Source organism: Vulpes lagopus, chromosome 19 (assembly GCF_018345385.1).
Source record: "Vulpes lagopus strain Blue_001 chromosome 19, ASM1834538v1, whole genome shotgun sequence".
Taxonomy (NCBI): domain Eukaryota; kingdom Metazoa; phylum Chordata; class Mammalia; order Carnivora; family Canidae; genus Vulpes; species Vulpes lagopus.
The window spans coordinates 33228516-33254062 of record NC_054842.1 but is presented as its reverse complement, the minus strand read 5'-3'; the positions used below and the strand labels follow the sequence as shown (position 1 = coordinate 33254062).

The following is a 25547-nucleotide window of genomic DNA, read 5'->3' as shown; positions in this document are numbered from 1 at the left end:
AAGTTCTTTATAGATTTTGGATACTAGCCCTTTACTGATAAGTCATTTTAAATATCCTCTCCCATTCCATAGATTGCTTCTTTTTAAAAAAAAGATTTATTTATTAATGAGAGACACACACAGAGAGAGGTAGACACACAAGCAGAGACACAGGCAGAGGGAGAAGCAGGCTCCATGCACGGAGCCTGATGTGGGACTCGATCCCGAATCTCCAGGATCACGCTCTGGGCTGAAGGTGGCGCTAAACCGCTGAGCCACCCGGGCTGCAGAGATTGCCTTTTGTTGATGCATTTAAGTTTCTGTGTCTAACTGGTCTCTCCTGATCTTTGACAGTTCCTTGCTCTTGTACTTCATGGTTTTGACTTTTTTTTTTTTTTAAAGAGAGAGAGACAACACAAGTGGGTAGATGCAGACAGAGGGAAAGAGAGAATCCCAAACAGGCTTCATGGTAAACACAGAACCCAACATGGGCTTGATCTCACGAACCTGAAATCATGACCTGAACCAAAGGCACTTAACTGACAGACACCCCTGGTGCCCCTGATTTCACCAGTCATTTGTGGTGCTTATCTAATAGTGATTTTGTATTTTTCTCATTCTTTCTACGTTGAATAACTGGAATTATTCTGTAAGGAGGAGCTATTCCTCCTCTCCCATGTATTTATTCGTTCAAGTTATATCAGTATAGACTCATGGGTATTTATTTTATTCTAAGGGTTACAATCCAACACTATCATTATTTATTTTGTTGCTCAAATTGATCTTTCTCTGGCCACTGGAACTCTGTCAGGTTGGCCACTGTGTCCTCTTGACATGCTCTATCCTTTTGTGAGGACTTTTATATTTTCTGGTGTCATAAGATGGTCCACACTCATCTTATATTTTCCTTGTTCCAGCCCTGGAACCAATTTTTTTCTCAAATAGTCCCGGTTCCTTTATTGGAAAATGATATTTAAAAACCATTTAGAAATCTGGGTACAAGATGAGCTCATTATCATTAGGGTGTCATTGCTCCTGGACCCTCTTAGCAGGAAGAACTAGGAATACAGGTATGTACAGCAGTCTCCCCTTATTTACAGGGGATATGTTCCAAGACTCCCAGCAGATGCCTGAAATTGCAAATATTTGTGAACCCTCTACACCTTATACATAGGTATACGTACCTACCTACACATACATATACCCTATATTCTTATACACATTTTTTCTTATACATATGAAAAAGTTTAATTTAGAAATTAGCCATAGTAAGAGATTAACAATATTAAAATGTAGCAATTATAATATACTGCAATAAAAGTTATGCAAATGTGATTTGTCTCTCAAAATATCTCATTGTACTGTACTCACCCTTTTACTTCTTATGATATGAGATGAAAAAACGTCTACATGATGAGATGAAGTGGCAAATGGAGCAGGCATTGTGATGTAGCCTTAGGCTACTACTGACCTTCTGATGTTATGTCAGGAGGATCATCTGTTTCTAGACTGCATTTGACCGTGAATAACTAAAACTGCATACAAGGGTGGGGGGAACTCCTCTATACTAATCCAAACATACACACTTAAATTTCTATCTTTACCTATATATACTAAAAACTATGTAATCATATAGATAATGGAATCTAATACTATACCACAAGGTTCATTCTAACCTTCTCTTTCCTTTGTAACCTTAACAGAATTCCCAACCCATATTCCACTGAGAAACAAATTTACTAAACAGAGTATGGTATTAGTGTATAGTTCTTTTTGTCTCTGGTCTTACAGTATCCAGTTAAAATACTGCTTTCCACAGTTACTCAGGTTAGCCCTCTCTTGTTCTTACTTTATCCTCTTTAATGCAGTTATAATTCAGTAAAGTTTGTTACTGCTTATTATTTTATTTATTTATTTATTATTTTTTTAAATTAATTTTTATTGGTGTTCAATTTACCAACATACAGAAAAACACCCAGTGCTCATCCCGTCAAGTGTCCACCTCAGTGCCCATCACCCATTCCCCTCCAACACCCGCCCTCCTCCCCCTCCACCACCCCTAGTTCGTTTCCCCGAGTTAGGAGTCTTTATGTTCTGTCTCCCTTCTTGATATTTCCCAACATTTCTTCTCCCTTCCTTTATATTCCCTTTCACCATTATTCATATTCCCCAAATGAATGAGAACATACACTGTTTGTCCCTCTCCGATTGACTTATTTCACTCAGCATAATACCCTCCAGTTCCATCCACGTTGAAGCAAATGGTGGGTATTTGTCGTTTCTAATTGCTGAGTAATATTCCATTGTATACATAAACCACATCTTCTTTATCCATTCATCTTTCAATGGACACCAAGGCTCCTTCCACAGTTTGGCTATTGTGGCCATTGCTGATAGAAACATCGGGGTGCAGGTGTCCCGACGTTTCATTGCATCTGAATCTTTGGGGTAAATCCCCAACAGTGCAATTGCTGGGTCGTAGGGCAGGTCTATTTTTAACTCTTTGAGGAACCTCCACACAGTTTTCCAGAGTGGCTGCACCAGTTCACATTCCCACCAACAGTGTAAGAGGGTTCCCTTTTCTCCGCATCCTCTCCAACATTTGTGGTTTCCTGCCTTGTTAATTTTCCCCATTCTCACTGGTGTGAGGTGGTATCTCATTGTGGTTTTGATTTGTATTTCCCTGATGGCAAGTGATGCAGAGCATTTTCTCATGTGCATGTTGGCCATGTCCATGTCTTCCTCTGTGAGATTTCTCTTCATGTCTTTTGCCCATTTCATGATTGGATTGTTTGTTTCTTTGGTGTTGAGTTTAACAAGTTCTTTATAGATTTTGGAAACTAGCCCTTTATCTGATATGTCATTTGCAAATATCTTCTCCCATTCTGTAGGTTGTCTTTGAGTTTTGTTGACTGTATCCTTTGCTGTGCAAAAGCTTCTTATCTTGATGAAGTCCCAATAGTTCATTTTTGCTTTTGTTTCTTTTGCCTTTGTGGATGTATCTTGCAAGAAGTTACTGTGGCCAAGTTCAAAAAGGGTGTTGCCTGTGTTCTCCTCTAGGATTTTGATGGAATCTTGTCTCACATTTAGATCTCTCATCCATTTTGAGTTTATCTTTGTGTATGGTGAAAGAGAGTGGTCCAGTTTCATTCTTCTGCATGTGGATGTCCAATTTTCCCAGCACCATTTATTGAAGAGACTGTCTTTCTTCCAATGGATAGTCTTTCCTCCTTTATCGAATATTAGATGACCGTACATTTCAGGGTCCACTTCTGGGTTCTCTATTCTGTTCCATTGATCTATGTGTCTGTTTTTGTGCCAGTACCACACTGTCTTGATGACCACAGCTTTGTAGTACAACCTGAAATCTGGCATTGTGATGCCCCCAGCTATGGTTTTCTTTTTTAAAATTCCCCTGGCTATTCGGGGTCTTTTCTGATTCCACACAAATCTTAAAATAATTTGTTCTAACTCTCTGAAGAAAGTCCATGGTATTTTGATAGGGATTGCATTAAACGTGTAAATTGCCCTGGGTAACATTGACATTTTCACAATATTAATTCTGCCAATCCATGAGCATGGAATATTTTTCCATCTCTTTGTGTCTTCCTCAATTTCTTTCAGAAGTGTTCTATAGTTTTTAGGGTATAGATCCTTCACCTCTTTGGTTAGGTTTATTCCTAGGTATCTTATGCTTTTGGGTGCAATTGTAAATGGGATTGACTCCTTAATTTCTCTTTCTTCAGTCTCATTGTTAGTGTATAGAAATGCCATTGATTTCTGGGCATTGATTTTGTATCCTGCCACGCTACCAAATTGCTGTATGAGTTCTAGCAATCTTGGGGTGGAGGCTTTTGGGTTTTCTATGTAGAGTATCATGTCATCGGCGAAGAGGGAGAGTTTGACTTCTTCTTTGCCAATTTGAATGCCTTTAATGTCTTTTTGTTGTCTGATTGCTGAGGCGAGGACTTCCAGAACTATGTTGAACAGCAGTGGTGAGAGTGGACATCCCTGTCTTGTTCCTGATCTTAGGGGAAAGGCTCCCAGTGCTTCCCCATTGAGAATGATATTTGCTGTGGGCTTTTCGTAAATGGCTTTTAAGATGTCAAGGAAAGTTCCCTCTATCCCAACACTCTGAAGGGTTTTGATCAGGAATGGATGCTGTATTTTGTCAAATGCTTTCTCTGCATCTAATGAGAGTATCATATGGTTCTTGGTTTTTCTCTTGCTGATATGATGAATCACATTGATTGTTTTACGAGTGTTGAACCAGCCTTGTGTCCCGGGGATAAATCCTACTTGGTCATGGTGAATAATTTTCTTAATGTGTTGTTGGATCCTATTGGCTAGTATCTTGTTGAGAATTTTTGCATCCATGTTCATCAGGGATATTGGTCTGTAATTCTCCTTTTTGGTGGGGTCTTTGTCTGGTTTCAGAATTAAGGTGATGCTGGCCTCATAGAACGAATTTGGAAGTACTCCATCTCTTTCTATCTTTCCAAACAGCTTTAGTAGAATAGGTATGATTTCTTCTTTAAATGTTTGATAGAATTCCCCTGGGAAGCCATCTGGCCCTGGACTCTTGTGTCTTGGGAGGTTTTTGATGACTGCTTCAATTTCCTCCCTGGTTATTGGCCTGTTCAGGTTTTCTATTTCTTCCTGCCCCAGTTTTGGTAGTTTGTGGCTTTCCAGGAATGCGTCCATTTCTTCTAGATTTCCTAATTTATTGGCGTACAGCTGTTCATAATATGTTTTTAAAATCGTTTGTATTTCCTTGGTGTTGGTAGTGATCTCTCCTTTCTCATTCATGATTTTATTAATTTGAGTCTTCTCTCTCTTCTTTTTAATAAGGTTGGCTAATGGTTTATCTATCTTATTAATTCTTTCAAAGAACCAACTCCTGGTTCTGTTGATCTGTTCCACAGTTCTTTTGGTCTCGATATCATTGAGTTCTGCTCGAATTTTAATTAACTCTCTTCTTCTGCTGGGGGTGGGGTCTATTTGTTGCTTTTTCTCTAGTTCCTTTATGTGTAAGGTGAGCTTTTGAATTTGAGATCTTTCCAGTTTTTGAATGGATGCTTGTATTGCGATGTATTTCCCCCTCAGGACTGCTTTTGCTGCATCTGCTTATTATTTTATTCCGAGTTTCTTTCCCAGAGGTCCAGGTTGATTTTAATTCATTACTTATTTCTTGGAGGGAGAGTATTTGAACATTACTATGGTTCTAAGAGTCAAAGTTAATACAGAATTGACATCTTAACAATATCAAGTCCTCCACCCATAAAGAACACCTCTCTCTCCATTTATATAAATCTTATTTTAATTTCTCTCAGCAATGTTTTGCTGTATTTAGCATTCATGTCTTACACACCTTTTGTCAGGTTCATCTCTAAGCATTTAATATTTTTGGGTGGTATTATAATGGTATTTTTAAAATTTCAATTTCTAATTGTTTATTGCTATTATATAGAAAGAAAATTGATTTTTGTATACTGATGTTATCTATAAACGTGCTAAGCTTATTAAGTACAGCTTTAGCAGCACCCCATGAATTCTGACATGCTTTCAATTTCATTCAGTTCAAGATATTTCTTAATTTTCCTTTTGATTTCTTCTCTCATGGTTTTTAAAATTTTTTTAAATTCAATTAATTAACATATTATGTATTATTAGTTTCAGAGGTAGAGGTCAGTGACTCATCAGTCTTCTATAATACCCAGTGCTCATTACATCACATGCCCTACTTAATGTCCATCATCCAGTTACCTTGTCCCCCCACCTCCCTCCCTCCAGCGACCTTCTGTTTGATTCTTATGACTAAGAGCCTCTTATGGTTTGTTTCCCTCTGATTTCTTCCCCTCTGTTTTTTTCCCCCCCGTCTCTTCTCCCATGACCCTCTATTTGACTTACTTCACTTAGCATAATATCTTCTAGTTCCACCCATGTCATTGTTGCAAATGGCTAGATTACATTTTTTTGATGGCTAAATAGTAGTCCATATGTATATACAAAGACATATATACACATGCACACACACACACATATACACACACACACCGCATCTTTATCAATTCATCTGTTGATGGACATCTGGGCTCTTTCCGTTGTTTGGCTATTGTCTGCTATAAACATTGCTGCTATAAGCACTGGGGTGCAGTGCCTGTTTGGATCACTATATTTGTCTCTTTGGGGTAAATACCCAGTAGTGCAATTGCTGGGTCTTAGGGTAGCTCTATTTTCAACTTTTTGAGGAACCTCCATACTGTTTTCTAGAGTGGCTGCACCAGCTTGCATTCCCACCAACAGTGGAAGAGGGTTTCCCTTTCTCCGCATTCTCACCAACATCTGTCATTTCCTGACTTGTTAATTTTAGCCATTCTGACTGGTGTGAAGTGGTATCTCATTGTGGTTTTATTGTATTTCCCTGAGGCTGAGTGATGTGAAGCATTTTCATGTGTCTGTTGACTCACTGGTTATTTAAAAGTGTTTAGTTATTAAATATTTAGAAATTTTTAGAGATCTTTAATTATTTCTAATTTAATTCCATTAAAGTCAAAGAAATACTTTTTGAGTTGAATTTAAAAAATTAAGGGCAGCCTGGGTGGCTCAGCAGTTTAGCACCACCTTTGGCCCAGGGCGTGATCCTGGAGACCCGGGATCGAGTCCCACGTCGGGCTCCCTGCATGGAGCCTGCTTCTCCCTCTACCTGTGTCTCTGCCTCTCTCTCTCTCTCTCTCTGCATGGAGCCTGCTTCTCCCTCTACCTGTGTCTCTGCCTCTCTCTCTCTCTCTCATGAATAAATAAATAAATCTTTAAAAAAATAAATAAATTGAAATTTGTTCTATGGCCCAGAACATGGTCTATCTTGGTAAATACTGTGTACATGTTAAAGGAATGTGCATTCTACTGCTGTTTGGTAAAGTGTAATATAAATGTCAATTAGGTCAAGTTGGTTGATGGTGTTTGTCAAGTGTTCGATATTCTTATTGATTTTTTCTCAACTTTTTTTTTTAAAGTTTTGTTTTTTTTTTTTAAAAGATTTACTTATTTATTTATGATAGACATAGACATAGAGAGAGAGAGGCAGAGACACAGGAGGAGGGAGAAGCAGGCTCCATGCCAGGAGCCCGACGTGGGACTTGATCCCGGGACTCCAGGATCGCGCCCTGGGCCAAAGGCAGGCACCAAACCGCTGAGCCACCCAGGGATCCCCTCTCAACTTGTTTATTATTGAGAACAGCACATGGAAATCTACAATTATAATTGTGACAGTATCCTTGCAATTCTATCAGATTTTGCTTCATGCATTTTGAAGGTCTGTTATAAGGTTCGTAAACATTTAGAATTGTCACACTGTTATATTCTTTAGGAATTATTATATTCTTGATTAACTGAACCCTTTATCTTTATCTAGCAATATTATGTGCTTTAAAAATTACTTGTCTGAAGGGCATCTGGGTGGCTGTCAGTTAAATGTCTGTCTTCTGCTCTGGTCATGATCTCAGGGTCCTGGGATCAAGCCCCGCATCAGGCTCCCTGCTCAGTGGTGAGCCTGCTTCTTCTGCTGCCCCTGCCTGTGCTTTCTCTTTCTCTCTCTCTCTCAAATAAATAAAATCTTTAAAAAACAAACAACCCCCCCCAAACCCTACTGTGTCTGATATTAACATAGCCACCCAGCTTTCTTTTCTTTTTGCAGCAAAAAACCCACATAAAATTCATCCAATAATTTTTGAGTATACAGTACAATATTGTAAACATCTTGCACACTGTTGTACACCAAATCCCTTCCACCCCAATCCAATCCTGAATGACTGAATCTCTAGACCCACCAAACAACAATTCCCCCCCACACTCCCCCCAGCCTCTGGCAACTACCTCTCTTCTTTCTAGGAGTTTGACTACTTTAGATGTACTATGGAATAGTACAGTATCTTTTTGTAACTGGCTTATTTCATAATGTCCTCAAAATTTATCCAAGTTGTTACATGTAACAGAATTTACTTTTGTTTGAAAACATTCCATTATTCATATATATATATATATATGTGTGATATATATATATATATATATATATATATATATATATATCACATTTTCTTTATCTGTCCATCTTCTGATAGGCATTTAGGTGGCTTTTATTTCTTGGCTATCGTGAATAATGCTCAGTTAATGTGGGAATGCAAATATCTCTTTGAGATTGTTTTCAATTCTTTTCGATATATATCACAAAGTGGTATTTCTGGGTCATATAGTAGTTGTATTTTAAATTTTTTGAGGAACCTGCATACTATTTTCTTTTTTTTAATAAATTAATTTTTATTGGTGTTCAATTTACCAACATACAGAATAACACCCAGTGCTCATCCCGTCAAGTGTCCCCCTCAGTGCCCGTCACCCTGCATACTATTTTCCATTAAGGTTGTACCCTTTTACATTACAACCATCAATGCATAAATGTTCCAATTTCTCCACATCCTCACCAACACTTTTTTTTCCTAACAGTATCCATTCTAAGAGGTGTGAGGTGATATTTCACTGTGGCTTTGATTCGCATTCCCCTGCTTATTGTGATGGTGATGATGATGCTGATGATTTACCGATACTGAACATCTCTTCATATTCTTGTTAGACATTTCATCTTTGGAGAAATGTCTATTCAAGTCCTTGCCCACTTTAAAATCTGGTTATTTTTATTGTTGTTATTGAATTGTAGGAGTTCTTGATATAGTCTAGATATTAACCCCTTATCAGATATGTCTGCAAGTATGTTTTTTCCATTCCATAGGCTGCCTTTTATTATGCTCTCTCCTTTGCTGTGCAGAGGTTTTAAAGTCTGATGTAGTCCCATTTGTTTAGTTTTGCTTTTGCAGCCTCTGCTTTTTTTTTTTTTTGTCATATCCATTGCCAAATCCAAATGTAGTGAAGCTTTCCCTCTCTGTTTTCTTCTAGGAGTTTTATAGTTTCAGGTCTTATGTTTTAGTCTTTAATCCACTTTGACTTCATTTCTATGATATAAGAATCTAACTTGGTGGAGATAAGAATCTAACTTCTTTCTTTTACATGTGGATATCCAATTTTTCCAATACCATTTGTTGAAGAGATCATCCTTCAACAAATGGCCTCTATGCTGAAGATCATTTGACTACACATCCAAGAATTTGCACTTTGTAATATATTTTGGAGTTAGAAAGTGTAAAACTTCCAACTTTGTTCTCCTTTCTCAGGATTATTTTGGCCATTCAAGGTCCTTTGAAATTCCATATGGTTTTTAGAATTGTCTCTTACATTTCTGCAAAAAATGCCATTGATATTTTTAAGCTTTATTGGGAAATAAGCAATATACAAAAAATGGTACAAACTTAATATATACAATTTGATAAATTTGGACTTATATGTATACCCCAAGCCATCACCATGATTAAGGTAATAACATATTCATCACTTCCAAAAGTGTCCTTGTGTTGTTTTTCTTTTGTCTGTTTTAGTAAGAATACTTAACATGAGATCTATCCTCTTAAATTTTAAATTGCACAATATAGTACTGTTAACTATATGCACTATGTTGTACAGCAGATGTCTAGAACTTATTTGTCTGGCATAACTAAAACTATATCCACTGAACAATTTCATGATTCAACTTATATTAGGTATCTAAAATAGACTCAAAGAAGCAGAGAAGAGAATGATGTTCAGGGAATACGGGAAGGGGACCATTTGGATTTTGATAGAGCTTGAGCTGATCTGTATAGATTGTTCTGGGGTGTATGGGCATTTAACAATAAGTCTTTCAAACAATGAGCACAGTATGTCTTTCCATTTATTTTTAAGACCTTTCTTTTGATTAGTGTTAGCATGCTTTATCTTTTTCTCTTTTAATTTAATCTATTTGTGTCTTTATAATTAAAGTACATTTCTTTCAGCAACATATATTTGGGTCTTGCTTTTTTGTCTACTCTGCCATTTGAGGGTACTCACGTTACTTATATTTAATGTGTTACTGATCTTAATATGGTTAGGTTTAAGTCTATCATCTTGTTTATACCATCCATTCTTTGTTCTCTTTTTTCTTCCTTTCCTGCCTCCTTTTGAGTTCACTATTTATAAATTCTTGATTTTGGCGTTTTAGCTATAACTGTTATTTCAGTGGTTGTGTCGGGGAATAGCATACATCTTTAATGTACTACCATCTATTTTCAAGTGATATTTTACCACTTCATCGATTATATTTGAACCATACAAGAGTATACTTCCATTTTTCTTCTCTTGGCCTTTATGCAATTGTTGACAAATGGTACTGAGGCATATATTATAAGCACTATAAAACATTGTTGATAGTTTTGTTTAAATAGTTATCTTCTAAAGAGATCTGAGAAATAAAAATCACTTATATCCATTTAGTTACCATTTCTGGAGCTTTTCTTTCTTCTATGTAAATTTGTATTTCTATCTGGTACTATTTTCTTCCTTGACTGAACAACTCCCCTCCCCCAAACCCAAACACTTTTCTTGTACTGCATTTCTGCTGGTGATGAAGACTTTCAACTTTCCTATGCCTCCAAAAAATCTTTAATTTACTGTCATTTTGGAAGATATTTTCACTGGGTATGATGTTTTAAGTTGATAGCTATTTTCTTAGAGTAGTTTAAAGATGTTACTCCAATGTTTCTGATTTGGACTGTTTCCAACATGAAATCTACTGTTATCTTCATCTTTGTACCACTTTATGAAATGTAACTATTTTCTCTGGCTGCTATTCAAATTTTCTCTTTATTACTGGTTTTAAACTACTTTATTGTGATGTGCCTTGATATAGTTTTCTTGGCATTTATTGTGCTTTGGGCTTATTGAACATCTTGGGTTTGTGAGCTTATAGTTTTTATCCAATATAGCAAATCTGGGGCTATTATCTCTTCAAATAACTTTTCTGTCTACCTGCAATGCAATTTCAGCACTAACTATCCAGAATTGGTACTGATTTCACAGGTTAGGGGCACAGTCCTCTCTAAGACTTCTCTCACTCCAGATACCAGCCATTAACTTTGGGGTTCCCATGTCATCTACATTTCTGACCAACTGGCTATAAATTTGGGGGTTTCTACTATCTCCTTAGGTTTAACAATTTGCCTGAGTGACCCACAGAAATGAAGAAAGTGCTATATAATGATTGCTATTCTACTGTATTCATTCTATTCTATGATTACTATTCGGCCAAACAGGAGATGCAGAGGGAAAAGTCTGAGAAGGCCTGAGACACGAAGCTTCTATTCTCAGGACATGGCACCCTCCCAGTACATCATTGTGCTTCAGTGAGTTTCAGCATCCACAGTTTTTATTGGGTTTCATTAGGTAGGCATACTTGATTAAATCATTGTCCATATGACTGAATTCAATTTCCAGGCTCCATCCCCTCTTTGGAGGTCCAGTTAATATTACCTGACTGAAAGCCCTAACCTCTAATCACATGGTTGGCCTTTCTGGCACAGCAAGTCTCCATTCTGAAACTATCTGGAGCCCACCATTAATGAGTCATCTCATTAGTATAAACTCAGGCATGGTCCCAGGAGCCCACTCTTTAAAACAAAGACATCTTATCATTTGGGAAATTTTAAGGATTTAGCAGCTCTGTCCTAAGAACTTGGGACAAAGACCTGATAAATTCTTTATTTTAAATCCCCTCACCTCTCCTTTTTTGCTTGAAGTTATATCCCACAGCTTATGGACGCTCTTTTTATTTTTAATTTCTTTGTGTCTCCATCTCTCATTTTGGATAGTTTCTATTCTATATCTTCAAATTCACTAATCATTTCACTTCCAATGTTTAATCTGCTATTAATCCAATCTTGTGTATTTTGCACCCCAGACACCTTAGTTTTCATCTCTACAAGTTCAATTTGGGTTTTAAAAAATACATTATCTTCCATGTCTTAACTTTTTGAATAGATGGAATTCAGTTATGATAGCTGTTTTAATGTACTTGTCCAATTCTAACATCTGGGCCAGTTTCAATTGATTTTTTTCCTTATTATCTGTTGTATTTTTCTGCTTCTTTGCATGCCTGATGACATCAACCATTGTGAATTTCACCTGTTTGAATGCTGGATATTTTTATATTCTTAAAAATATTCTCAAGCTTTGTTCTGGAAGGCTGTTGTTACTTTAAAACTCTTTTTATCCTAGTAGGTCTTGCTTTCTAAATCGGCTAGACAGGACCTAGCAATGCTTAATTTAGGATTAATTATTCTCCATTACTGAAGCAAAATTCTTAAAAGTACTCTATCCAAAGTTGTGTGCATTTATGAGGCTTTCCAGTCTGGGTGGCAGGGGCAAATACTATTCCTGGCTCCGTGGGACTGATAGGTACTATATTGCTCACTCCAATCATGGATAATAGCACTTTCTTTAGCTTTGGTTACTTTTCCCCAGATACATCTCCTAATCAGTACTCTGCTGAATACTTATGGAGGAGTTCTAAAGATATCTGGAGATTTCTCTGGTGTTCTGTCCCAAGTATTCTAGCTACCCTGGTTCTCCTAGCTCTCACTTCTGTCTCGGAGTCTGATAGACTCTGCCTAGAATCCCCATTCCCACACTGTGGCCTGGAAACTCTCGCAAGGCAGTAAGCTAGGATAACCATAAAGTGGACCATGTTTGCTTTCTGTCAGCAGTCACTATCTTTTGTTGCTAGATATCCAGCATCTTGAAAATCATTGTTTATATTTCTCACCTGATATTTTTTTTTATTTTTTTTTTCACCTGATATTTTTTTAATTCGTGTGTTGACATACACTATTATATCAATTTCAGTTTGAATCACAACAGTGATTCAGAATTTATATATATTACAAATGATCACAATAAATCTAGTTACCACCTTCCACCATACAAAGTTATTTAAGATATTATTGACTATATTCCCTATGCTGTACTTTACATCCCTGTGACTTAGTTTTGTAACTGGCAGTACCTCTTAATCCCCTTCACCTGTTTTCCCAACCACTTCTCCTCTGGCAACCACCAGTTTGTTCACTATATTTATGAGTATATTTGTTTTGTTTTTTAGATTCCACATATAAGTGAAATCATCCAGTATTTGGTTTTCTTTGTCTGACATTTCACCCTCTAGGTCCATCCATGTTGTTGAAAATGATAAGATTTCATTCTTTTTATGGCTGAGTAATATTTGTGTGTATATATCACATTTTCTTTACTCATTCATATACTGATACATACTAGATTGCTTCCATATATTGGCTATTAAAATATTGCTGCAGTGAACACAGGGATGCACATATATTTTTGAATTAGAGTTTTCATTTTCTTTGGAAAAATATCCAGAGGTGGAATTGCTGGATCATATGGTATTCCTATTTTTAATTTTTTGAGGAAACTCCATACTGTTTTCCATGGTGACTGCATCAATTTACATTTACCAATTTACCACCAATTGTGCCCAGGGTTCTGTTTTCTCCATATCCTTGTCAACACTTTTGCTATTTCTTGTCTTTTTGATACTAGCCATTCTGACCAGTGTGAGTGATATCTCATTATGGTTTGCATTTTTATAATTAATGATTTTTTAAAAAAGATTTTATTTATTTATTCATGAGAGACACACAGAGAGAGGCAGAGACATAAACAGCAGGCTCCCTGTAAAGAGTCTGATGTGGGACTCAATCCTAGGACCTGGGATCATGCCCTGAGCCAAAGGCACATGCTCAACCACTGAGCCACCCAGGTGTCCCTCTAATTAGTGATTTTTTTTTTAATTAATGATTTTGAACATCTTTTCAATATGTCTGTTGGCCATCTGTATGTCTTCTTTGGAAAAATGTCTATCTAGGTCCTCTGTCCATTTTTTGAAAATTGGATTGTTTTGTTGAAATGTAGACGTTCTTTATATATTTTGAATATAACTCTCTATTGGATATATCACTTGCAAATATTTTCTCCCATTCAGTAGGTTGCTTTTTCATTTTGTTGATGGTTTCCTTTACAGTATAAAGTTTTTTTTTAGTTTGATATAGTCCCAACTATTTTTACACTTATTGCCCTTGCTTGAGGAGATAGATTCAAAAAAATATTGCTAAGATTTATGACCAAGAGTTTATTGTTTATGTTTTTCTTTTAGAAGTTTTATAATCTCAGGAATTATATTTAGGTTTTTACTCCATTTGGGATTTATTTTTGTATATGGCATAAGATAGTACTCTAGTTTCATTCCTTTGCATGTAGCAAAATCTCTTAATTTCATTGATTTTTCTATTTTTTTCATCCCTATTTCATTTATTTTCAATAATAAAGATCAGAGGATCTTTATTATTTCCTTCTTTCTACTAACTTTGCTCTTTGTTCTCTTTCTAGTTTAAGTGTAAGGTTATAACATTCATTTGAAATTTTTCTTGTTTCTTAGGGCAGGCCTGTATCATAAACTTCCATCTTAGAATTGTTTTTGCTGTGTCCAGTGGATTTCTGAATGTTGTGTTTCCATTTTCATTTGTCTCAAGGTATTTTTTTAAAAATTTTATTTGATACAGAAAGAGAGAGAGAGAGAGAGAGAAAGAAAGAAAGAGGGAGAGAGAGCGCATAAGCAGGGGTGGTGGGAGGCAGGAGGAGAGGGAGAAGCAGCAGGGAGCCCAATGTGGGACTTGATCCCACAACCGTGGGATCATGACCTGAGCCTAAGGCAGACGCTTAACCAACTGAGCCACCCAGGTGCTCTGTCTCAAGGTATTTTTAAATTTCCTCTTTGATTTCCTCACTGACCCATTAGTGGTTTAGTAGCATGTTGTTTAGCCTTCATGTATTTGTGTTTTTTAAGTCTGTATGTGTCTTTAAGTTTGAAGGGAGTTTCCTGTGGGCTGCATATAAATAGGTCTTGTAATTTTTCTTGTAATTGATTTCTAGTTTCATACTATTGTGGTTGGAAAAAATGCTTGATATGATTTCAATCTTCCTAAATTTATTGAGACTTGTCTTATGGCCTAATTTGATCTATTCTGAAGAATATTCCATGTGCACTTCTGCTGTTTTTTGATGGAATGTTCTGCATGTAGCTGTTAGGTCCATCTGGTCTAGTGTGTCATTTAAGGTCACTGCTTGCTTATTAATTTTCTGTCTGTATGATCTAAACATTGATGTAAGTGAGGTGTTAAAATCCCCTACTATATTTTAGAGAAATTAGAGCAATAAAGGAAGATGGCAGTGGAGTAGGAGGACCCTAGGTTCACCTCATCCCAGGAACCCAACTAGATAAATGCCAAATCGTCCTATGTACCCCAGAAATTGACCTACGACACAACAAACTCCACAACTAAAAGGAGAGAAGAGGTCACATCGAAGAAGGTAGGAAGCAGAGAGACATGGTTAGGGGAAAAGCAGATCACAGGTGCTACAGAGGGGGAGGGAGCCATGGTTGCAGAAAAGGGTAAGAGAGAGAGGAGTACACAGGGGAATGCACAAGAAGAATGTTTCCACAAAGCCACTGGCTTAGAAGACAAGCGGGGCTGAATTCTGTGAGTTCTTATAACCAGTAGGAATCAAAGCCTGGAATTTTAAAGGCCAGAGGGCTTGGATGGGATGGAGGCTGATAGAGAATGTGCTGCTTGTGGACAGAAGGCAGGCAAACAACCCAGGGGTCAACAGCATGGAAACAGTGATCTGAAGAACACCTGAGCCACACACTGGGGAGATCATTTACTCTTCTCAAAGCATGCACCTGAGAGGCAGCATTCATGGAGATGCCTCTTCAGGAACAAAGATGCTGGCTGGCACCATTTTTCTCCCCTGCCCCTCAGCATAACAGAGTCACCTGTGGGAAGCAAGAAAGTGTTAAAACTGGCTGCCTAACTTGCTTACACTAAGCCCCACTCTCCTGTGTTCCAGTGGGACTGCCCCTTGGTCAAACTTCCCTCAGTTCCACTAGAGTGAGACCAATCCCCAGAAGACCATGACAAAGCCCTGCCCATGCCATGTCTCCTGACCAAAGAGTTCTGCAGAATCTCGGTTATGGTGGAGCTGGTAACAGGTCTCATTGAAAAAGCGGACCAGATCACACCTAGTTAAAATCACCACATTCAGGCCAGGAACTAAACACTGCCCACAGCAGGCAAGGAGAGCCTCTGCAGGCAACTGGCCTGAAGGATAGAGTATCAAAACACAACAGCAGAACATATGCAACACACACTGTAGACACTCCCTGAAGCTTCAGGCCCTAGGCAGTACATGACCTTTTCTTCATAAGGCCTTACTTTCAGAAGCAAGAGACATAACTGGCTTTTCTAACACAGAGAAGAAGGCAGAGACATAGACAAAATGCCAAGATGAAGTGATTTATCCCAAATGAAAGAACAAGACAAGGCAATGGCCAGAGATTTAAGCAAAACAGATATAAGTAACATGCCTGTGGAGAATTTAAAGCAATAATCATAAGGATACTCACTGGACTTGTGAAAAGACCTCAGTGAGACTCTTACCACAAAGATAAAAGAGTTAAAAAAAGAATCAGAGATGAAGAATGCAATAAATGATATTGGAAACAAGCTCGATGCAATGAACAGTAGGATGGAAGAAGCAGAGGAACAAATTAGTGAACCAAGAAGAAAAAATGATGGAAAATAATGAAGCTGAACAAAAGAGAAAAAAAATTATGCAACATGAAAATAGACTTAGGGAACTCAGTGACTCTGTCAAACTTAACGATATTTGTATTACAGGAGTCCCAGAAGAGAAAGAGAGAGAAAAGGGGGCAGAACACTTACTTCAAGAAATAGCACAGAAAATTCCCTAAGATGGGGGAAGGAAGCAAACATCCAGATCCAGGAGGCACAAACTCCCATCAAAATCAACAAAAGCAGGCCAATGCCAAGCCACACTGTAATTAAATTTGCAAAACATAGAAATAAAGAAAAAAATCTTAGGGACCCTGGGTGGTTAAATCAGTTAAGCAAATGACTGTTGATCTCAGTTCTGGTCTTGATCTCAGAGTACTGAGTTCAAGCCCTGTGTGGAGCCCACTTAAAAAAAAAAAAAATCTTAAGAGCAGTAAGACAAAAGAAGTTCTTAATTTACCAGGGAAAACCCATAAGGTTCACTACAGATTTCTCAACAGAAACTTGGTAAGCCAGAAGGGCGTGGCATGATATACTCAAAGTGCTGAATGGGAAAAATTTGCATCCAAGAATACTCCATTTAGCAAGGCTATCCTTCCAAATAGAAGGAGAGATAAAGTTTCCCAGACAAAAACTAAAGGAGTTTGTGACCACTAAACCAGCTCTGCAGGAAATATTAGAGGGGGCCTCTTTTTAGTGTGAAAGACCAAAATGACAAAGACTAGAAAGGAAAAGATAAAACCTCCAGAAACACCAATTTTATAGGTAATACAATGGCACAAAATTCTTACCTATAAATAATTACTCTGAATGTAAATGGACTAAATGCTCCAAACAAAAGACAGAGGGTGTCAGAATGGATAAAAAAACAAGATCCATCTATATGCTGCTTACAAGAGACTCATTTTAGACCTAAAGACACCTCTAGATTGAAAATGTGGGGATGGAGAAACAATTATCATGCAAATGGACATTAAAAGAAAGCTGGAATAGCCATATTTCTATCAGACAAACTAGATTTTAAACCAGAGATTGTAACAAGAGATAAAGAAGGGTACTACATCATAATAAAGTGGTCTATCAAAAAAGATCTAACAAATGTAAATATACCCCCAAATTGAGAGCACCCAAATATATAAAACAATAATAAACATAAAAGGAACTCACTAATAATACAATAATAGTAGGGGACTTTAACACCCCACTTATATCATTGGACAGATCATCTAAGCAGAAAATCAACAGAGAAACAATGGTTTTGAATGATACACTGGACCAGATGGACTTAACAGATACATTTAGAACACTCCACCCTGAAGCAGCAGAATACACATTCTTTTCAAGGGCAAAAGGCTACATTCTCTAGGACAGATCACATACTAGATTACAAATCAGGTACCAACAAGTACAAAAAGACTGAGATCACACCATGTATATTTTCTAATCACAATGCTATGAAATTTAAAGTTAATCATAAGAAAAAATATGGAAACATAACAAATACATGGAGGTTAAAGTATATCTTACTCAATCCGAGGACCTGGGATCATGACCTGAGCCACAGACAGATGCTTAACCAACCAAGCTACCCACACATTCTGTTCAAGTTCTCTCTGTTTCAGTTTTGGTAGTTTCTATGTTTCTAGGAATTTATCCATTTCTTCTAGAGGGCCCCATTTGTTGGCATAGCATTTTTCATAATATTCTCTTACAATCGTATTTTTGTGGTGTTGGTTGTTAGTTTTCCTCTGTCATTGGCGATTTTATTTATTTGGGTCCTCTCTCTTTTTCTTTTTGATAAATCTGGCTAGGGTTTTATCAATTTTTCAATTTTATCAACTTTTTCAAATAAATAAATTGAAAAAAAAATCTTAAAAAAAAAAAAAAAAAAAGAAAGAAAGCTTAACGAGACTGAAAACCAGCAAAGAAATTGAATCAGTAATAAAAAAATCTCTAAGTCTCTGGCCAGATGGCTTCACAGTTCACTGAATTCTACCAAAAATTTAGGGGAGTTAATACCTATTCTTCTCAAACTATTCCAAAAAAAAAAAAAAAAAAAAAAAAAAGAAGGAAAACTTCCAAACTTATTCTACAAGGTCAGCATTACTCTAATTCCAAAACTAGAAAAACAGCCCCCTAAAAAAAGAGAATATCTGTGATGAATAGGAATGTAAAAATTCTCAACTAGGTACTAGCAAATCAAATCCAACAGTACACTAAAAGTAATCATTCACCACGATGAAGTGGGATTTATTCCTGGGTTGCAAGGAATAAATTTGCAAATCAATCAACGGGATATACCACATTAATAAAAGAAGGGACAAGAACCATATAAGCCTCTCAATAAATGCAGAAAAGCATTTGACAAAGTATAGCATCCCTTCTTGATAAAAAGCCTCAACATACTAGGGATAAAGGGAACATCCTCAACATAATAAAGGCCGTATATGAAAAACCCAAGCTAGTATCATCCTCATGGAGAAAAACTGAGAGCTTTTCCTCTACAGTCAGGAATAAGAAAGGGATGTCCACTGTTACCACCATTATTTAACAGTGTTATTTAACAGTGGTAAGAGTGCTAGAAGTCCCAGCTACAGACAAGAAATCAGACAACAAAAAGAAATAAAAGGCATCCAAATTACAAGGAAGAAGTCAAACTTTCACTATTGCAGATGACATGATACCAGGTGGAAAACCCAAAGAGTCCACCAAAATATTGCTAGAATGAATTTATGAATTCAGTAAAGCTGCAAGATACAAAATCAAAACATACCAAAATCTGTTGCATTTCTATATATTGCCAATAATAAAGGAGCAGAAAGAGAAATAGAGAAATCAGTCCCATTTATAGCTGCACCAAAAACGGTAAGGTGATACTTAAGAATACACCTAACCAAAGAGATAAAAGATCTGTACTCTGAAAACTATAAAACAAGGATAAAAGAAACTGAAGACGACACAGAAATGGAAAGAATTCCACGCTCATTGATTACAAGAAAAATATTGTTAAAATGTCTATACTACCCAAAGCAATCTATACATTTAATGCAATCCATATAAAAATATCACCAGCATTTTTCACAGAGCTAGAAACAAACAATCCTAAAATTTGTATAAAACCACAAACGACCCCAAATAGCCAAAGCAATCTAAAAAAGCAAAACAAAGCTGGAAGCATCACAATTCCAGACTTCAAGCTATATTACAAAGTTGTAATGATCAAGACAGTATGGTACTGACACAAAAACAGGCACATAGGGATCCCTGGGTGGCGCAGCGGTTTGGCGCCTGCCTTTGGCCCAGGGCGCGATCCTGGAGACCCAGGATCGAATCCCACATCAGGCTCCCAGTGCATGGAGCCTGCTTCCCCCTCTGCCTATGTCTCTGCCTCTCTCTCTCTCTCTCTCTCTCTGTGACTATCATAGATAAATAAAAATTAATTTAAAAAAATTAAAAAAAAAACAAAAAAACAGGCACATAGATCAGTGGAACAGAATAGAAAATTCAGAAATGAACCCACAACTATATGGTCAATTATTATTTGACAAATTAGGAAAGGATATCCAATGGAAAAGAGTTTCTTCAACAAATGGTGTTGGGAAAACGGGACAGCAACATGCAAAAGAATGAAACTGCGCCGCTTTCTTACACCATACACAAAAACAAACTCAAAATGGATGAAATCTCTAAATGTGAGACAGGAAGGTCCTAATGGAGAACACAGGCAGTAACCTCTCTGACATCAGCCATATCAACTTCTTGTTATCTATGTCTCCAGGGACAAGGGAAACAAAAACAAAAATGAACTATTGGGACTTCATCAAGATAAAAAGCTTCTGCATAATGGGGAAACAATCAACAAAACTAAAGGTAATCTATGGAATGGGAGAAGATATTTGCAAGTGACATATCTGATATCTAAAATCTATAAAGAACTTCTAAAACTCAACACCCCAAAAACAACCCAATTAAAAAATTATTTATTAAAAAAATAAAAAAAATTAAAGGTTTTTCATATACGGCCTTTATTATGTTGAGGATGTTCCCTTTATCCCTACTATGTTGAGGCTTTTTATCAACCCAATTAAAAAAAACAGCCAATTAAAAAATGGGCAGGAGACATAAACAGACATTTTTCCAAAAAAGACCAAACAGGTAGCCAACAGACACATGGAAAGATGCTCAACTTCATTATCATCAGGGAAATACAAATCCAAACTACTATGAGGTATCACTTCACACCTGTCAGAATGGCCAAAATTAACAACACAAGAAACAACAGGTATTGGTGAGGATGTGGAGAAAGGGGAACTCTCTTGCACTGTTGGTGGGAGTGCAAACTGGTACAGCCACTCTGGAAAACAATATGGAAGTTACTGAAAAAGTTAAAAATAGAACTACCCTATGATCCAGCAATTGTATTACTAAGTATTTACCTAAAGGATAAAAAAAACACTAATTCAAGGGGATACATGCACTCTGATGTTTATAGCAGCATTACCTACAGTAGCTAAATTATGGAAACAGCTCAAATGCCCATCCCCTGATGAAAAGATGAAGAAAATGTGATGTACATATACAGTGGAATATTACTTAGCCATAAAAAGAATGAAATCTTGCTATTTGCAATAACATGAATGGAGCTAGAGTGTATTATGTTAAATGAAGTAAGTGAGTCAGAGAAAGACAAATACCATACAATTTCACTCATGTGGAATTTATTTTATTTTTTAAGGATTTTATTTATTTATTCATGAGCCACAGTGAGAGAGAGAGAGAGAGGCAGAGACACAGGCAGAGGGAGAAGCAGGCTCCATGCAGGGAGCCCAACGTGGGACTTGATCCCACGTCTCCAGGATCAGGCCTTGGACTGAAGGCGGCGCTAAACCACTGAGCCACCTGGGCTGCCCTCTCATGTGGAATTTAAAAAACAAAACAAGGAGGGAAAAAAAGAGGCAAACCAAAAAACAGATTCAACTGTACAGAATAAACGGATGGTACCAGAGGGGGAGCTGAGTAAGGTATTGGTTGAAATAGATGATGGGGATTAAAGAGTGCACTTGCTGTGATGAGCAGTGGGTACTGTAGTGAAGTGTTGAATCACTATATCGTACACCTGACAATCATATTATCCTGTATGTTAATTAACTGGAATTAAATAAAAACTTTTTAAAAACCCTATTTTTGTTTTTTTTAAATTAATTTTTATTGGTGTTCAATTTACCAACATACAGAAACACACCCAGTGCTCATCCCGTCAAGTGTCCGCCTCAGTGCCCATCACCCATTCCCCTCCAACACCCACCCTCCTCCCCTTCCACCACCCCTAGTTCGTTTCCCCGAGTTAGGAGTCTTTATGTTCTGTCTCCCTTCCTGATATTTCCCAACATTTCTTCTCCCTTCCTTTATATTCCCTTTCACTATTATTTATATTCCCCAAATGAATGAGAACATACACTGTTTGTCCTTCTCCGATTGACTTATTTCACTTAGCATAATACCCTCCAGTTCCATCCACGTTGAAGCAAATGGTGGGTATTTGTCGTTTCTAATTGCTGAGTAATATTCCATTGTATACATAAACCACATCTTCTTTATCCATTCATCTTTCGATGGACACCGAGGCTCCTTCCACAGTTTGGCTATTGTGGCCATTGCTGATAGAAACATCGGGGTGCAGGTGTCCCGACGTTTCATTGCATCTGAATCTTTGGGGTAAATCCCCAACAGTGCAATTGCTGGGTCGTAGGGCAGGTCTATTTTTAACTCTTTGAGGAACCTCCACACAGTTTTCCAGAGTGGCTGCACCAGTTCACATTCCCACCAACAGTGTAAGAGGGTTCCCTTTTCTCCGCATCCTCTCCAACATTTGTGGTTTCCTGCCTTGTTAATTTTCCCCATTCTCACTGGTGTGAGGTGGTATCTCATTGTGGTTTTGATTTGTATTTCCCTGATGGCAAGTGATGCAGAGCATTTTCTCATGTGCATGTTGGCCATGTCCATGTCTTCCTCTGTGAGATTTCTCTTCATGTCTTTTGCCCATTTCATGATTGGATTGTTTGTTTCTTTGGTGTTGAGTTTAATAAGTTCTTTATAGATTTTGGAAACTAGCCCTTTATCTGATATGTCATTTGCAAATATCTTCTCCCATTCTGTAGGTTGTCTTTGAGTTTTGTTGACTGTATCCTTTGCTGTGCAAAAGCTTCTTATCTTGATGAAGTCCCAATAGTTCATTTTTGCTTTTGTTTCTTTTGCCTTTGTGGATGTAACTTGCAAGAAGTTACTGTGGCCGAGTTCAAAAAGGGTGTTGCCTGTGTTCTCTTCTATGATTTTGATGGACTCTTGTCTCACATTTAGATCTCTCATCCATTTTGAGTTTATCTTTGTGTATGGTGAAAGAGAGTGGTCCAGTTTCATTTTTCTGCATGTGGATGTCCAATTTTCCCAACACCATTTATTGAAGAGACTGTCTTTCTTCCAATGGATAGTCTTTCCTCCTTTATCGAATATTAGATGACCATACATTTCAGGGTCCACTTCTGGGTTCTCTATTCTGTTCCATTGATCTATGTGTCTGTTTTTGTGCCAGTACCACACTGTCTTGATGACCACAGTTTTGTAGTACAACCTGAAATCTGGCATTGTGATGCCCCAGCTATGCTTTTCTTTTTTAAAATTCCCCTGGCTATTCAGAGTCTTTTCTGATTCCACACAAATCTTAAAATAATTTGTTCTAACTCTCTGAAGAAAGTCCATGGTATTTTTTTTTTTTTTAAAGTCCATGGTATTTTGATAGGGATTGCATTAAACGTGTAAATTGCTCTGGGTAACATTGACATTTTTACAATATTAATTCTGCCAATCCATGAGCAGGAATATTTTTCCATCTCTTTGTGTCTTCCTCAATTTCTTTCAGAAGTGTTCTATAGTTTTTAGGGCATAGATCTTTTACCTCTTTGGTTAGGTTTATTCCTAGGTATCTTATGCTTTTGGGTGCAATTGTAAATGGGATTGACTCCTTAATTTCTCTTTCTTCAGTCTCATTGTTAGTGTATAGAAATGCCACTGATTTCTGGGCATTGATTTTGTATCCTGCCACGCTACCAAATTGCTGTATGAGTTCTAGCAATCTTGGGGTGGAGGCTTTTGGGTTTTCAATGTAGAGTATCATGTCATTGGCGAAGAGGGAGAGTTTGACTTCTTCTTTGACAATTTGAATGCCTTTAATGTCTTTTTGTTGTCTGATTGCTGAGGCTAGGACTTCCAGAAATATGTTGAACAGCAGTGGTGAGAGTGGACATCCCTGTCTTGTTCCTGATCTTAGGGGAAAGGCTCCCAGTGCTTCCCCATTGAGAATGATATTTGCTGTGGGCTTTTCGTAAATGGCTTTTAAGATGTCAAGGAAAGTTCCCTCTATCCCAACACTCTGAAGGGTTTTGATCAGGAATGGATGCTGTATTTTGTCAAATGCTTTCTCTGCATCTAATGAGAGTATCATATGGTTCTTGGTTTTTCTCTTGCTGATATGATGAATCACATTGATGGTTTTACGAGTGTTGAACCAGCCTTGTGTCCCGGGGATAAATCCTACTTGGTCATGGTGAATAATTTTCTTAATGTATTGTTGGATCCTATTGGCTAGTATCTTGTTGAGAATTTTTGCATCCATGTTCATCAGGGATATTGGTCTGTAATTCTCCTTTTTGGTGGGGTCTTTGTCTGGTTTCGGAATTAAGGTGATGCTGGCCTCATAGAACGAATTTGGAAGTACTTCATCTCTTTCTATCTTTCCAAACAGCTTTAGTAGAATAGGTATGATTTCTTCTTTAAATGTTTGATAGAATTCCCCTGGGAAGCCATCTGGCCCTGGACTCTTGTGTCTTGGGAGGTTTTTGATGACTGCTTCAATTTCCTCCCTGGTTATTGGCCTGTTCAGGTTTTCTATTTCTTCCTGCTCCAGTTTTGGTAGTTTGTGGCTTTCCAGGAATGCGTCCATTTCTTCTAGATTTCCTAATTTATTGGCGTACAGCTGTTCATAATATGTTTTTAAAATCGTTTGTATTTCCTTGGTGTTGGTAGTGATCTCTCCTTTCTCATTCATGATTTTATTAATTTGAGTCTTCTCTCTCTTCTTTTTAATAAGGTTGGCTAATGGTTTATCTATCTTATTAATTCTTTCAAAGAAACAACTCCTGGTTCTGTTGATCTGTTCCACAGTTCTTTTGGTCTCGATTTCATTGAGTTCTGCTCGAATTTTAATTAACTGTCTTCTTCTGCTGGGGGTGGGGTCCATTTGTTGCTTTTTCTCTAGTTCCTTTATGTGTAAGGTGAGCTTTTGAATTTGGGTTCTTTCCAGTTTTTGAATGGATGCTTGTATTGCGATGTATTTCCCCCTCAGGACTGCTTTTGCTGCATCCCAAAGATTTTGAACGGTTGTATGTTCATTCTCATTAGTTTCCATGAATCTTTTTAATTCTTCCTTAATTTCCTGGTTGACCTTTTCATCTTTTAGCAGGATGGTCCTTAACCTCCACGTGTTTGTGGTCCTTCCAAACTTCTTGTTGTGATTAAGTTCTAATTTCAAGGCATTATGGTCTGAGAATATACAGGGGACTATCCCGATCTTTTGGTATCGGTTCAGACCCGATTTGTGACCCAGTATGTGGTCTATTCTGGAGAAAGTTCCATGTGCACTTGAGAAGAATGTGTATTCAGTTGAGTTTGGATGTAAAGTTCTGTAGATATCTGTGAAATCCATCTGGTCCAGTGTATCATTTAAAGCTCTCGTTTCTTTGGATATGTTGTGCTTAGAAGACCTATCTAGTATAGAAAGAGCTAGATTGAAGTCACCAAGTATAAGTGTATTATTATGTAAGTATTTCTTCAGTTTGGTTATTAATTGGTTTAAATATTTGGCAGCTCCCACATTCGGGGCATATATATTGAGGATTGTTAAGTCCT

The 25547-nt window shown here is 37.3% G+C and overlaps 1 protein-coding gene across 4 annotated transcripts in view; it reads right to left on the bottom strand.

Annotated features, from left to right (window-relative positions):
- The window catches only part of PPP2R3A (protein phosphatase 2 regulatory subunit B''alpha), a 213279-nt gene that overhangs the window by 76271 nt on the left and 111461 nt on the right, over window positions 1–25547 (bottom strand). The gene's annotated exons all lie outside the window — the stretch shown is intronic.